Genomic DNA, 15,399 nt, shown 5'->3' with positions numbered 1-15,399 from the left:
AAAATCAAGCGCGTCCATGCTCACAGGTGTACACACGGATGATCACACCCACAAACTACACCTTTTTTGGCTCCTACCTCAAAGCACACTGTGTTCTGTTGATCTTATGTGCTGCACAATAATGTTTAATATTTAGTATTTACTGTCATATTTCCATATATCATTGTGATGTTGTTTATTCTATTACTCTTGTTCTCTTCTGCTTGTTTTCTTTTTTCTTTCTCAGCAGGTGACCCAGGTGATTGATATATGCATTTTTTTTTCTTTTTCTTTTTTTCTGCCCGTTCTGTTGGTTTTTGTCTTTTGCCCTTCTCCCCCGTCCCTCTTCTCAGCTGTTTCTCTTTCCCTCTTTCTTTCTCCCCTTCTTTCCCCCAGTCAAGTCTGTCCCGTATTCAGTAAGTGAAAATAAAATAAACAATAAAAGGTGAATCAAATGGACCATTACGGCAAGGCTGGGATGGTCAGTTTGGTAAAGTAAATCCGTTGGGCATCTTTCTTTGCCTTTAGACAACAATTCTGATGGCAAAAGAGCCAAACGGGACAGGCAAAAAGAAAAAAAAAAAGAAAAAAAAAAAAAGAAATCCCTAAAAAATTTGGTTTTTTTTTTAGGGTCATATATTGTTTTCCCAGATAAATCTTTAACAGCACATATGGTTGTTTTTTCTTCATTGATTTTTAACTGGTTAGCTAGAAATTGACTGGATTTGTTACCGTGTTCAAAATTTTGCAAGCGAAGTCTTTGTACTAAGAATTGAGTCTTTTTATTAATAATTATATTTAATTCTAGTTTTGTTTTGCGTATTTTGTTCAATATTTCTTGATCTTGGTGTGACACGTAGGCTTCTTCTAGGGATTTGATGGTTTTTTCTAGTTCCTGAATATTTTTGTTTTCTTCTTTCTTCTTATGTGATGAGAAAGAAATTATTTTACCTCTCATCACAGCTTTCCCTGCTTACCAGAAGACAGATGCTGATGTCATTATAGCCTAAATAAAGAGTCCATTCTTTTTTAAAGTATTTGATGATAGGGCTGCTCGATTATGGCAAAAATGATAATCACGATTATTTTCACTGAAATTGAGATCACGATTATTTGACGATATTTATTTAAGCCTTTAAGACCTACCATAGAACCAAGTCCGCCAGAGCTTATATTATTTTTTTACATGCTGTAGTGCCATTTGTGGGAGCATTTCAAGTTGCTATACATCAATACAACTGTTATAGCCCATATTTTAATAATATGTATGCATTAAGTCCATAGTAACTACATTAATTGCAAACAAGTGGGGTGGCTGTAGCTCAGGTGGCAGAGCAGGTCAGCCACTAATCAGAAGGTCAGTGGTTCGATCCCAGGCTGCCTCCTGGCTGCATGCCAAATATCCTTGGGCAAGATACTAACTCTGTGTTTGCCTACTGGTGGTGGTCAGAGGGCCCGGTGGCGCCAGTGTCCGGTAGCCTCGCCTCTGTCAGTGCGCCCCAGGGCAGCTGTGGCTACAATGTAGCTTGCTATCGCCAGTGTGTGAATGTGTGGGTGAATGACTGAATGTAGTGTAAAGCGCTTTGGGGTCCTATGGACTAGAAAAGCGCTATACAAATGCAGGCCATTTACCACAAGTGCAATAAACTACAAAAAAATTGAAATTCGTTTTTGTTTTTTTTACATATATTTCTACTTGGAGAAATTTAAGAGGTTTATCCCTCAAAACTTTAAATACAAAAAAGTTGCAAAAAATAGTTTACAACAACAGGAAATTTATTTTGAGTGTCTTCATAGTTTTATTTTGGAGATACAGCAATTTTTATATACTGCAGGAAAAACAAAAAAACAATCCTATGATGCAAATTTGCAAAGAAAACAGCACGTGCATCAAAATAAACTATTTCCAGCAGTGCAATTCGAGTTCTAAGCATCCCAGCAACTATTCAGAAAAGTCAAACATGACTTATAAAAACACTAGTATAGGCTTTTAAGGCCTACAAGTAAAAAGCTACATTTTCCGCGAGAATGACGTCACTTCCGGTTTCGGGCAGGAAACGCGATAGTTCGCGCTGACTTCTTTTTCAATGTGGGAAGTGTTAAGAACAGCTGATCGGATTGGCAAAGCGTGTTTCTGGAATATTATGTTTTTGTTCCTGCAAGGCTTTTTATGCAATTTTTGCATATGTGGAAGGAAACTGTGACCTAGGACAAGCTGATGGTATAAGATGTAAGTACAACTCCTCCGGTTTCATATGCAAAACCAATTATTGCGCTAGCTTACATGGTTCAGGTTCTACAGGGATTTAAAAATAGTTACACAAAACAGAGCATGCTGCTCTGACCGGCTTTAAAGGGTTAACAATAACAATGTATTGAATAATGACTTTAAAAAAATAATATAAAATAGTGTGCAAATACTGATAACAGTGCAAATGTTTGCAATATAAAAAATAAATGAAAAATGTAAACATCTATGTGTAGTGAACTTTGCAGTGTTGCTCTGTGGTGCAGCTACAACACTGTAGCAAAGTTTACACACTATGTCTACTTGATCCACGTCTGACTCCGCGAACCCATAATGTTTCCACACCACTGAAGTTTTTTTTTTTTTACCTCTCTTTTCAACCAACGGCAGTCACTCTCCTCTCCAAACAACTTCTGCTTAGCTTTCCGGTCCTCTTAATTGTTGTGATGCGTGTTCGAAATGGAGAGCGGTGCGCTTGATTTACCACACGGAGCAGCGCGAGAGTAAAGCATGAGGGAGGGGCTAATAATCGGCTCAGTCATTTTTAATGATCGTTGAAAGCCCAGATCGTAATCGTGATTAAAATTCGATTAATTGAGCAGCCCTATTTGATGACGTCTTCATCTTTGAGTAGTGATGTGTTAAATCTCCAGTTTTTACTTGGTGTAGCGTTCTTCTTATGTTAAGGACACAGGAGCATGATCGCTGACAGTTATAGGGTGAATCTCAGTGTCTGAGATATCACTCAGCAGTGAGCTACTGACTAGGAGATAATCCAGACGAGAGTAGGAGTGATGGACATGTGAGAAGAAAGTATATTCCTTACTGTTGGGGCCAAGGGAGCGCCATGCATCGCAAAGACCAAAGTCGCTCATATACTGTTTGATTATATTTGTGGACTGCTAATTGCGCTGAGTTCCTGCTGCATTAAGCCTATCCATTTCTTCATTTAGAAGCCACTCATCTGGACTCAGCCTACATGTAGGTTTTTTTTGTCTCTGTGGATTTCCTGTTGGCCCGATTTCATGGGTGTAATGATGCATGTTGGTATCTCTTGCAGAAAGCGCTTTTTTTGGTCTGCAAGTGACTTTTGATTGCAGAATAGGTGCAGATCTTTGGTTTCTGTTATTTCTCCATCGCATTTATGTAAATGAGAGTAGGCCAAATAACAGCAAAATACCTTTGTAATCCCAGAAAATAAACCTTTATACTTTATAAACTTTGACAACATATTGTGCAGATAATATCTGGCACACATGCATCATGTTGTAATGCTTGTGGTCTGTTACATAGCAGGGGTCTCTACTACAGTTATAGTTTGACCCTGGTAAGTGTTAGCCATTTAATATTGCAGACTGAAAAATTAGAGTAGAATGCATATTGAATGGGATTGTTGTTGTTATATTGTCATGTAATTGTATTTTTTCTTGCCTCCTGCCTTGGCTGTTTCTAAATGAAGTAAAAATAAGGCCGTGACTACAGTGCTTTGTTTCCATGAGTCACTGTTTAGTTTCACAGCAAGAGAAACTTGTTCACATGATAATAACTCTCTATATATTTTCCATTTGATGTTTTACAATTGGCTTCTGGTCTGACTGTCACTTCCAACACTGATCCACTGATTAAATTATGAATGCAGGACACAACACCTGGAATACAAACAGAATCCCAAAATGTGGAGATATTGAAATGCCTGTTGCTCTTTACAAAACTAATAAGGTAACCAACCAAACTTTGTTAAATGTATCAAAAAGCAACTAGGGGGTTTTGTATCTTGCTCAAGAACGTTTTGACATGCAGGTTGGAGCAGCCAGCGATCGAGCCACCAACCTTTGAACTGACCTACTAGATGACCTAGATGCCCTGCTCTACCTCCTGAGCTACCACCACATCTATAAATGCCATTTTAATTATATCCTTAAACAGTGTTCTAACTTCCAATATTCACAAGTGTAAGGTTGTTCTCTGAATAATTTAATGGATTCTAAATGTGCAATAGACTCTAACTTAATTTACAATAGAACTATGTGTTGTGTAACAAATATTTTGCAGTCACCACAGAGACTGTTACTTCCACTAAACAGATATGGTGACTCGAAGATGAACATTTTATAATCACAAATACTTTTCTTCATTGTCATAGAATTTATCTGAATGCTATGAAGGATTTGAAGCTATGAAGCATTGAGAATATAATTTTTGTTTTTAAAGTTGAATCTAAAATGTGAGATTTTTGACCCAAAAGAGACAAATAACAATAATTACAAACAAATGTTCAGATAAAACTATGCAACCAACTTATATGTGATGATGAGCTTTAGAAACAGTGAGAAACGTTACCCTGCATTTATTACTGACACAAAACGAAAGGTGTCAATGAGGTTTTCTTGTTTTTTTCTTTTCTCTGTTCTCTCTGTTTCTACTGTCACTGCACATTAGCAAATGTGCTAAAAACCTGTAGCAAAAACTGCATTGTGCCAATTAGTCACATGATAAGCATTCATTATATTGGTGTTTTACATTTTTTTTTTCGTATAATGTCTTTATTCATATTATTTTTTAAAAATGGAATTTCATTGTTAAAAAAAGAGTCATGCAAAGATAATCAGTTTACCAAATGAGTCGCCAAAAAACAACTAGTATGACTTATTTTCAAACGTAACGCATAAGTTATTGTAACATAACCGGGCATTCTGTTGTCTGTGGTTTTAGGGTTTTTTCATGTCAACAAACATATTTTAAGTGCAAAAAAGCAATGAGGCAACGCCTTCAACAGGCCACTCATCTTGACCAGCCTAGATGTAGGTTTTTTTTTGTCTCTGTGGGTTTCCTGTTGGCCCAATTTCGTGGGTGTAATGATGCGTGTTGGTATCTCTTGCAGAAAGCACTTTTTCATCTTCTGTTTGTTTATTTTTTAAATAATACAGACAGTTTCTGTTTAACATCCCACAGAAGTACACAAGAGTGAGCACTGCTTTATATGTATTTACACATCCTGTTTAATACATCATGTAGGGGAAATTATTAATTAAAACACAATGAATTTATATATATTCATATATTTTGGTCCCCAAGTGTCTTTTGATTGCAGGATAGGTGCAGATCTTTGGTTTCTGTCCATCGCATTTATGTAAATGAGAGTAGGCCAAATAACAGCAACATACCTTTGTAAAATGCAACACAGTTCAACAGAACCTCAAACTACATTCTCCAAAATTATCACACAGCTGTATCAACCAGTCTCAAGACAATCCCAGAAAATAAACCTTTATACTTTATAAACTTTGACAATGTATTGTGCAGTTAATATCTGGCACACATGCATCATGTTGTAATGCTTGTGGTCTGTTACATAGCAGGGGTCTCTACTATTGTTACTGGTAAAGTAACCATGGCACATATTCATTGTGCAAACAGAATAAATGTAATATTTAAATCCCAAATAATGCTGCTAAAGATTTAAATGCCAAACTTCTTGAAAACATTCAGCATCGACTTCCTCACACAACCACTAGAGGTCACTTAACATTGGAAAGTAACTGTAGATCTTCCTAAAGTGTTTGCACTGAAGTCTTCTTGCTTACATTCCAAAGAAGTGAACAAAATTCCAACAGCATCATCATGAAAATGATAAAAGTTTGAGAAATTATAAATCTATATGAAGATTAGAAGTGTGAGTAATTTTACTATTTTTATTTTTTATGCTGTTTTCTTATGCTATACTGATACTTTGTGTATCTGTGGTCATATATGGGTGTGATTTGCACAGCAACCACTTCTGAGCTTTAGGTTCAAAGCAATCCACTTTCCATATATGCATGCAGAGTATGTTATGGCAGTTTATTAATAGGAGCAAAACTGGCATCTAATAACAGAACTGTCATTTAGGTTTAACTGTTGCGTTTCAGTGTTTACCAAAAGAAATATTTTGTGATTCATTAGTATTTCAACCTCAGACTCCTCATTTCTGGCTCATTTGAAAAGAACATATAGAAAAAAATAAAGCATTTTTCATTACTTCTTATTGTAATGTATGTTATGAGCCTGGCCATCAGTCAAGAATGCACAAATTGAAGGATGCATGAAAGCATTCAACAGGCCACCAGTGTGCAGATTGTGTTGTTCTGCATGCTGCAGTCAGCTGTCCGAGGGCATGCTTATTCTGTGGTTTTCCTGTGAGCCTGCTGCTCACTAGATGGTCTACATTATGGTTATGATTTGTCAACTCTGTTATCTCGAACCCTTGAAATGCACCATTCATAGATTAAAGTTGAAGATGAAGTGGAAATTTAAAGTATAATCATTGCAAATACAAAAAGACAGCTAGAAGAGAAAAGAGTTATATCATGTCACATTCATCCTCAGACTCATACTCTGTTCTCTGGTTTAAGATATTTCTCGCTCTGCAGCTCTGTTAACAGAGACCACTGAAAGGGCATCTGTGTGTTAGGCTTACAGTGTAATTCTGTTCGATTCACAGTAATTTTTCTGAACTTATGGCTTACCAGCACAGTGCAAGGGACGACATGTGAAGTTGTACAGAATTTTTAAAACGATATCTTATAACAACTAAGAGTCAGTGTAATATTATGAAGTACAGATTTCTGCGTCAAAACAAATGGATTGAATTAGAATCTAAAGGGGCCGTGTGTGTTCGGCTGTTTAATGTAAAAAGAAAAACCATATCAAATTAACGGGCTTCTTTCAATGTGGAGAAATAGCGGCTCTACTCTGAGCCCCACCCCAATGGCCAAACTTCTCACGCTATCCCTTGTCTTGGGGCCAGGGCGACCGTGGCTCAGGGGGTTGGGAATCGCATCTGTAACCGGAAGGTCACCGGTTCGATCCCTGGGCTCTCTGTCCTGGTCGTTGTGTCCCTGGGCAAGACACTTTACCCTACTTGCCTACTGGTGTTGGCCAGAGGGGCCGATGGCGCGATATGGCAGCCTCGCTTCTGTCAGTCTGCCCCAGGGCAGCTGTGGCTACAATGTAGCTGCCTCCACCAGTGTATGAATGTGAGAGTGAATGAATTGTAGTGGAATTGTAAAGCGCTTTGGGTGCCTTGAAAAGCACTATATAAATCCAATCCATTATTATTATTATTATTATTATTGGTTGACATGCCTCTTCAGTGTCTCATGAAAATCAGGGACAGTACTGCTGAATTAGCAGACCAGGTGGTGGTTCCTGTCTTTAAGAAAGGGGACTGGAGTGTGTGCCCCAACTATGAGTGGATCACATTCATCAGCCCCAGGAAAGTCTATGCCAGGGTGTTGGAAAAGAGAGTCCCACAACTCTCTGCTAATCCAGGGTTGGGTAGCAGGGCATCCAACCCCGTGAAGAAAATATGGTGGAGACTGTTGTTTCACCCCTTCTGTCTTGAAGAATGTCCCCTTATCAGCAGTGTTGGGACTAACGCGTTATTAAGTAACGCGTTACAGTAACTACGTTATTATTGTGGTAACGAGCACGGTAACTAGTTATTATGCCAAAACCGGGAACGCGTTACTCGTTACTGGGATTTAGATAGGCTCGTTATTCGTTACTTCGTGTGGTGGCTATTGCGGAGCTTCCACAGATTCAATAACATTAGCAAGTGGTGGAGGCCAGCAGGTGGATGAAGGAAAAGGGAGGAGAGACCCGAAGCGGGAGCGTCATTGCACTGGATTCCAGCCATAGCCCGCCGCGTACCATAAGAACGCCGAAGGTCTCCTTTCGCGTTCCTCAGGAACGCCGCGGGACGTGACAAAACGTCGACATGTTACGCCTCGGGAGTGAGAACGGGCTGGTGGGTGCTATGTTACTGATGTTGAACTTTATTTTGTTCATAAGGTTAATTATTAGAGTTGCCAACCATCCCGTAAAAAATGGAATCGTCTCGTATTCAGAGAAAATATTACGCGTTTCGTATTGAGGTGAAAAGGAACAGTTTGTCCCGGACTTCAGCTACAATGAAAAAGACACAAAGCTGGAGTTATTCTGTGTTTACGCTGCACAGCTGCCTCTTCTTCTCTCATCCTCTCACCCTCCCTCTCCTGTTTCTACTTCAATCATGAAACTGATCAATGATCAGCTGATCGGCTTTTCTCTCTTGTTTATTTATCGTCCGCTTTGCGCCAGAAAGAGGAAACCAGCGGATGTCGCGGTAGACAACAGCAGCACTTTTAAGCTTGATCAGCTGTTGTTAGAATTTATTTAATATTAATTTCTAGTATCAGCTGATGTTGGCTGGAGCCACAGCTGTAAACCTGCTGGTCATGATATCGGTTTGAATATGTGATGAGAGGGAAACATGAAGATGAAACCAGGAGATGTCCTTACTGAATCATCAGAGCTGTGATGGAGAAACAGGTTTACCTTTTAGGTTGATCTGATATCCTCGTATTGGTGTTGTTCCCAGATCATCATACTAAATGTTGTTCCAGGATCAACATTGCAAGTGACCAATCAGAATGTTGTGACGTCATACTTTTGCGACTTTGGGAAAAACCGGCGTAAAACAAAAAACTGTACTAAAGCTGCGTGAAACCGCCTCTGTCCGCCGATCAACGGACCCTAACCCTAACCCTAACCGTAACCCTTTAATAAACAGTAAGCAGAATTGATATTGTCCTTGCAACATTGGAATTTCATAAATGCAGGAATGGCTTGGCGCGCAAAAGAATAACGTCACAACAATGTGATTGGTCACTTGCAATGTTGAACCTAGAACAACATTTTCATGATGGTCTGGGAACAACACCAACACGAGGATATCAGATCATCCTTACCTTTTAGGTGACATGAATGAGTTGAAGGGAAGTTATGAACTGTTTCTGAGAGACAAATAACACCAGGATCCTTTTCTAAGTAGCTGACAGCTGGTAACTATGCAGGGGCGGGTCTAGCAAAGTGTTGCCAGGGGTCCATGTAGGGCATTAAAAGGGAAAGGGGGGCACAAGGAAATACTTTCTTATTCTCATTTAAAATGTCTCACTTTTAAAAAAATAATTATCTGAGTCTTGCAACAAACAATTGATAGATTATAATGGATTGGATTTTTATATAGCGCTTTTCTAGGCACCCAAAGCGCTTTACAATACCACTATTCATTCACTCTCACATTCATACACTGGTGGAGGCAGCTACAGTTGTAGCCACAGCTGCCCTGGGGCAGACTGACAGAAGCGAGGCTGCCATATCGCACCATCGGCCCCTCTGGCCAGATTGATACATATATATCATCAGAACAGTGTACATCACTGTCACAACAGTGTTTATTTTTATTCAAAGGCTTTATGAGTTTTCCTATAATGGTGGGCCGGTCTCTAGTCAAAATGCCCGGGACGATTTTTTTGTCCCAGTCCAGCTCTGTATGCAGCTCATCTTCAGTCTGGTGTTACCTACATCTTCCTATTCAGAAGGCAGAATTTCAGAGTTCTGAGTACAATCGAAAGCACCACGACTGCAGTTTTTGTGTTGGATGTAAAAAACAGGCTAGGATAGAATCAGGCGTGGGATTTCTCTCGTGGAAATGTGCACATTATCTTTTCCTTTCTATTGGTAGGTGGCACAGTGCACTTGTGGCAAGTAAGCAAGCTAGAAGACTGGCAATCTTGCTGGATATCCAGTTATGGAAGCAACACATTAACAAGAGAATTCTGAGAAAAACCAAAGTTACTTTCCCTAGTAACTAGTTACTCTGAAAGTAACGAGTAACTTGAAGTAACTGAGTTACTTTTGATAGAAGTAACTAGTAATGTAACTAAGTTACTAATTTAAAGTAACTTACCCAACACTGCTTATCAGAGGGTAACAAGATCAGCATTGCTGACACACTTTGTCTGGGTCTTCCAGGATATGACTGCTGTCCCATGTGCTCACCCTGTCTCAGTTCCATCTACCTTCTTTTGCATTTGCGTCTCTCTCAGAAATGAACCATCTATGTATTTTTGATATCGCAGACATCGTCATATTCCAAATCCCGTGAGCTGCTTTGTGTTGCTTTGATTTGATATGATATGTTTTGTAATTATAGTTTGCATGGCAATTTATTTCCAAATAAAGGCCAAGGAAAATATTAGAACACAGCATTGGTTTGGTATGAGATGTTATGCTTGTGCATAAATATCTTTATAAAGTACAACAGTGAAAATATGTTTGCATATTGAGGCTTGTGGTGGTGTGTCCGCAGACACAAAAGATAACCAAAAACTGATTGAAATCTAAAAAAATAGTGATAATAATTTTAGAGAGTATATAATTTCAAGGATTAGTCTAAATCAACAATTAAAAAAAAGGCAAAGGAAGTATACTCTTTAAAGACATTCAACAGACCATGGGTACGAAAAGATATTTTTTATTTAAAAAATTTAGTTTCCTATAATAAGCGCTGTAATTTACACAAATCTGACAAAATCATCAGAATTCATCACTCTTTTTCTGGATACTTTGTTAGTTTTACTTCTAAAGTTATTTACATGCATCAGTCACCAAAACTACAATTTAAGGAAAACATAAATATGTTCAGTTACAAATAAATAAAACAAACTACGTATATAATTTTCAGTGGAAGACAGCGTTTTCTCCATCTTGAATCCGTCTAAAGATTTTTTTGTCCATTTTGAGCCTGGAACCAGACTTGTGTTAAACACAAATCTTCATCCTGAGAAACAATTTGACATTTAGAATCATAACTTCTTCTGATATTAAGTAATTACTTAAATGAATACTGCAATCATTAGAACAATATGGAATTTTAAAAAGGACGTTCTGTTTGAATGCCATATGTCATTAAAAAAGTACTGACACATTATTTGTGTTTATCAGTGTTGTGTGTAATGTATTACAAACTAATAAACTGTTATAATCACATTATAGTTAGGGATGGGAATTGATAAGAATTTAGCAATTCTGATTCCATTATTGATATCACTTATCAATTTTATTCCTTATCGGCTCCACTTTGAGAGCCAGCACCATCAGTAAGAAACATATCAAAGACATTACATTTGTGCAAGTTATTCATGCTGTGTGGACTAATGTCTGCGAATGTTGCAGGTATTTCCCCTCTTTGTTGTGATCAGTGTTGCAGTCATTCCTCTAATGAAATAGTGTATTAATGAAATTAATTTATTACATTACATTCGCATTTATCCTGAAATTATCTGATATTAGTGGTCATTTAACAATATAAACCTACGAGCTACAGCCCCCCCACCCCACCCACTCACACACAATACAAGTACTTGTGCTAATAAGGACACACAATTGATCTTTCTCTTAGTTTTTAGGTATGAACCCAAAGCTGACAGCACATAGCAAAGTTGAAAACAAGCACAAACAGACTTGATTCTGTTGAAACATGAACAGGTAGAAATGGAGGCTTCAGCCTGACTGCTAATCACTTCTTTTGTTATATAAGTTCAGGGTCTGGCTGTTTTGCTGGGGTCAGCACTCATTTAACTTTAATGTTACTCCGGTAGCGTTGGCATGCTTTTAAAGCACTGAAGTTATGTTATTTGCATAATACAATTGTTTCTGTTCTGGACACAGTTTGCACTTCTGCTCCTGCTCTCATCCTTTTGTGCATTAAAACTAAAAGTAATGTCTATATAAAGGCTGCAGACTAGTTAATTTCCAAGGAAGTGAACTGAATTCCAAGGAACTGAACTACTGAGAAGAGTTGGTTCTACTCAATTCCCAAGTATAGTAATGTAATGAATAACTGTAATAAATTCAGTAATCACATGAGTCACATCAGTAATTATCCCCCCTTGCATTTGTGGTATAATGAGCTCACTTTAGAGTATGTGGTGGGAAACGATAAACTGTACAGCAGTCTACAGATTTTAAAGAGACTGGATATTTGTATTTCACAAAAAGACATGCATGTGGTGACAGAGTTGAAACTGTGCCCAGGCCACAACAACAATCCTTTTTTTTGTGTAGATACTTATGTAACTTTGCAGAAACTTAAGTCTATTTTATCTTATTCTCCTATCCTAAAAGAATTCGAATCTAAATCTACATGGTGCAAAACTGTGTCTCATTGTTCTTGTAACAGTGACAATAAAGATCTATTCTATTCTATTCTATTTGGTCTGTTTTCTAACGCTGTCAGCTTTTTGTTAAAAGTTTTTTTCCCCTTTCCTTTTCTTTATGTTAAAAGTTAATCACCTGGGTTCATTCCCATTAGGATAGAGATTATGTTAATGTGTGGGACTGTAACAGAAGGTTTATATAGTTAACTGCTAGCTATGTGATGTAAAAACATTGTAATGACTAGCTAAAAAAATTATCCATCATTTTGTAATTTTGTACAGTAATTGATGATCTTATAGTAAGTAATTGATAATAATGTGTATTACATTACTCTTTTGAATAGTGACCCACACACAGCTGTTTATGCAATAAAAAAAACAAAAACAAGTGTAGATAAGAAAATGAAGAAGAGAAAGTTTACCTCATTCTGTCTCCTTTGATTATTGTGATCTGGTCTGTTCTGAAAAAATTGAAGTTCTTTTTCTGCATAAACAAAAATGCACTATCATACTGGAGCATTCAGCAGCAACAGTGCCATTAAGAATTTGCCATTTAATGGTTGTAGATAGTTTTGTGGAGGACTGTGTGTGTGTGTGTTTGAAGGTGAGTCAAACAATTCGAAAAATTAAATTCTAATAATTAAAATATACAGTACCTGTTTTCCGACACAACTGATAAATAAAAATAAAGGAAAAAAATGAAATGAGAATAGAAAATCCTGGTGTAAACATCATCAGCCAGGGCACGAGACTGGAACCACAGGTTCTGTCGTAGACAGCACGAGGAGTGGAGTCAGGTCGAGTATTGGAGTCAGAGTGAAGAGTGGAGTCAGGGCAAGGACTGGAATCAGGGCAAGGACTTGTGTGAGGTGAATCTGCATGAAATAAGTTGTGTATTAGATCTACATTTTTACTACAATCCACTTATGTATAGTGCTTTGTATAGTGTGTTTAGTTTACACAATATAGAAACACTGTGTAGCAATCTAGTTTAGTACTGACTTTAGTTATTGTACGTCTTAAGTGGCAAGCACACTGCTCTGTTTACTTCATGTAAGATGACTTTCAATCACAAGAAAGCCCCACGCTAAAGTATATCCTGCTTCATCGTCTTTTCTACTCTAAACGGACTATTATTTACAAAAGTAATACCATAATGCATATTCAAACACTTCAAACCAGCAAATAAAATTATAAACACATTAAGAAACATTTTTTACAGCAAGACTTACCTTTGCATTCCCATTTGAAAAAAATTCAGGTTTAATAATATTAACATCATTTGCAGTTTATTATTTTCCTTTACGTATTTTACTGGATATTAAACATGAGTGTTTTTTAACTAAGAAGGTGATGCAAAAACAATAGCCAAAAACTTGGTGTGCAGTGTGTACTTAAAAGTTTGTGGAAACTGGACAAGTGCAGGACAAAAGAAGTGGAAGACCTAAAACACTATCTACACCAAATGAACTGCATTTGAAAGTGATTTCCTTAAGAAAATGTTAAAAAACAATCCACCAAGACTTGCAGCTGGAAATGCAGCTGGCCCTTCAGTTGATACATGTATGGTTCACCTAGGCTAGGGGTCGGCAACTTTCAACATCATAAGAGCAATTTTAGCTCTTTCTACCAAAGAACTGGCCAAATTACCCAAGAGTTGCACTGAAAATCAGGGACAAAATAAAAAATAAATAAAAATGAGGGATGGGTAAAGATTTTTGCTTATGTCAGAATTAAATACAGTAGATGCACAGAAGCAATGTCTTTGTTAAACAGACTTCAGCAGGACAATGTCCCCAAACCTACAGTCAAAGTCATTAAGAACTATCTTCAGCCTAAAGAAGAACAAGAAGTACTAGAAGTGATGGTATGGCCCCCACAGAGCCATGATCTCACCATCGAGTGTATGAAAAGACAGAAGGATGTGAGGAAGCCAACATCCACAGGAGATCTGTGGTTAGTTCTCCAACATGTTTGGAACAACCTACCAGCCGAGTTCCTTCAAAAACTGTGTGCAAGTTTACCTAGAAAATTTGATGCTGTTTTAAAGTTGGTCACACCAAATATTGATTTGATTGAGATTTATCTTTCATTTGTTCATTTACTGCATTTTGTGGATTGATGAAAATAAATGATTAACACTTCCATTTCTGAAAGCGTTCTTTGTTTACAGCATTTTTCCTCACCTGCCTAAAAGTTTTTCACAGTACTGTATGCATATATATAACAAACCAACAAAAAAACCCCAATCACACATGAGTACTTACTGATTAAGATTCTTGTTGCGATACTGGCATATCTGTGGTCATATCTGACCTGAACGCTTGTGCCATCTACCCACTGTTCCTTTTCAGTTCCACAGTAATAGAGGCCCTCATCAGAATCAGAAATATTCATGATCAGCAGATCATAGGATCCAGAGGACTGATTCTTTTTAAAGTGGAAGCGTAATAGAGAATTCACTGAAATTGCTCGGTCACTGATTTTTTTCCATGCATCTTCTTTTAGTTTCAGAACAAGAGGAGGCTGATTTTCATGGGTACAATTTCTGTACCACACAATATATTCCTCAGAAAATGCTTCACAGTCACAATTCAGAGTGACGTTCTGTCCTGATGTCACTGTCAAATCCACCACTGATCCAGAAATCCAATGACCTCCTGAAATACAAACACAATAACAAATTTTGCCAGTGTTGAGTACAAGATGTGATGTAGAATTCCAAATAGAGTTGACACATTCATTTAATGTTTTATAATATTAATGTATAATTTAATTAGTTGTACAAAATATTACCTAAAAGAAGGACAAGAATGACATGAAGGCTGTCCATGTTTGATGATTACCTGCAGTTAAAAGACAGTAAGAATAGTGTGACTCTCGAATGTCATCGCCTACACATTACTTTTCCACTAAAGGAAATGCAAGTTGCGATCGGGTGGTGGAGTGGAACCTTCTATTCTGTGGTTACACTGTGTCAGTGCAATGTCATGTGATGGTCTGGATGTAAAAATTAAAGTTCTTTTAACATGACAGACTGCTTTTCAACATGCTTTTCAGTCTTAGCCATTATAGACATGAACAAGAACACTCAGGGATTGCATCTTCTCCCAAAGGACAAGAGGTACACACGAATTTTGATGAGCTATG

General features: G+C 37.6%; 1 long non-coding RNA gene across 1 annotated transcript; it reads right to left on the bottom strand.

The window, feature by feature from the left end:
* Positions 1 to 10,600: 10,600 nt before the first annotated feature.
* Positions 10,601 to 14,891, bottom strand: LOC147327918 (uncharacterized). The gene is made up of 4 exons (XR_015129901.1): positions 14,517 to 14,891; positions 12,906 to 13,124; positions 12,672 to 12,733; positions 10,601 to 10,871 (listed from the first exon to the last, which is right to left on the bottom strand). It is a non-coding gene; the product is annotated as an uncharacterized LOC147327918 (long non-coding RNA).
* Between the last annotated feature and the right edge of the window lie 508 nt (positions 14,892 to 15,399).

Source organism: Aulonocara sp. 'chitande type north' Nkhata Bay, linkage group LG6 (genome assembly GCF_057382095.1).
Source record: "Aulonocara sp. 'chitande type north' Nkhata Bay isolate Kocher_YH1m ecotype deep benthic linkage group LG6, A_spYH_male_GT1.1, whole genome shotgun sequence".
In the NCBI taxonomy this organism is placed as follows: domain Eukaryota; kingdom Metazoa; phylum Chordata; class Actinopteri; order Cichliformes; family Cichlidae; genus Aulonocara; species Aulonocara sp. 'chitande type north' Nkhata Bay.
Note: the sequence above shows the minus strand (reverse complement) of the source record. Positions and strands in the feature narration are given on the sequence as shown.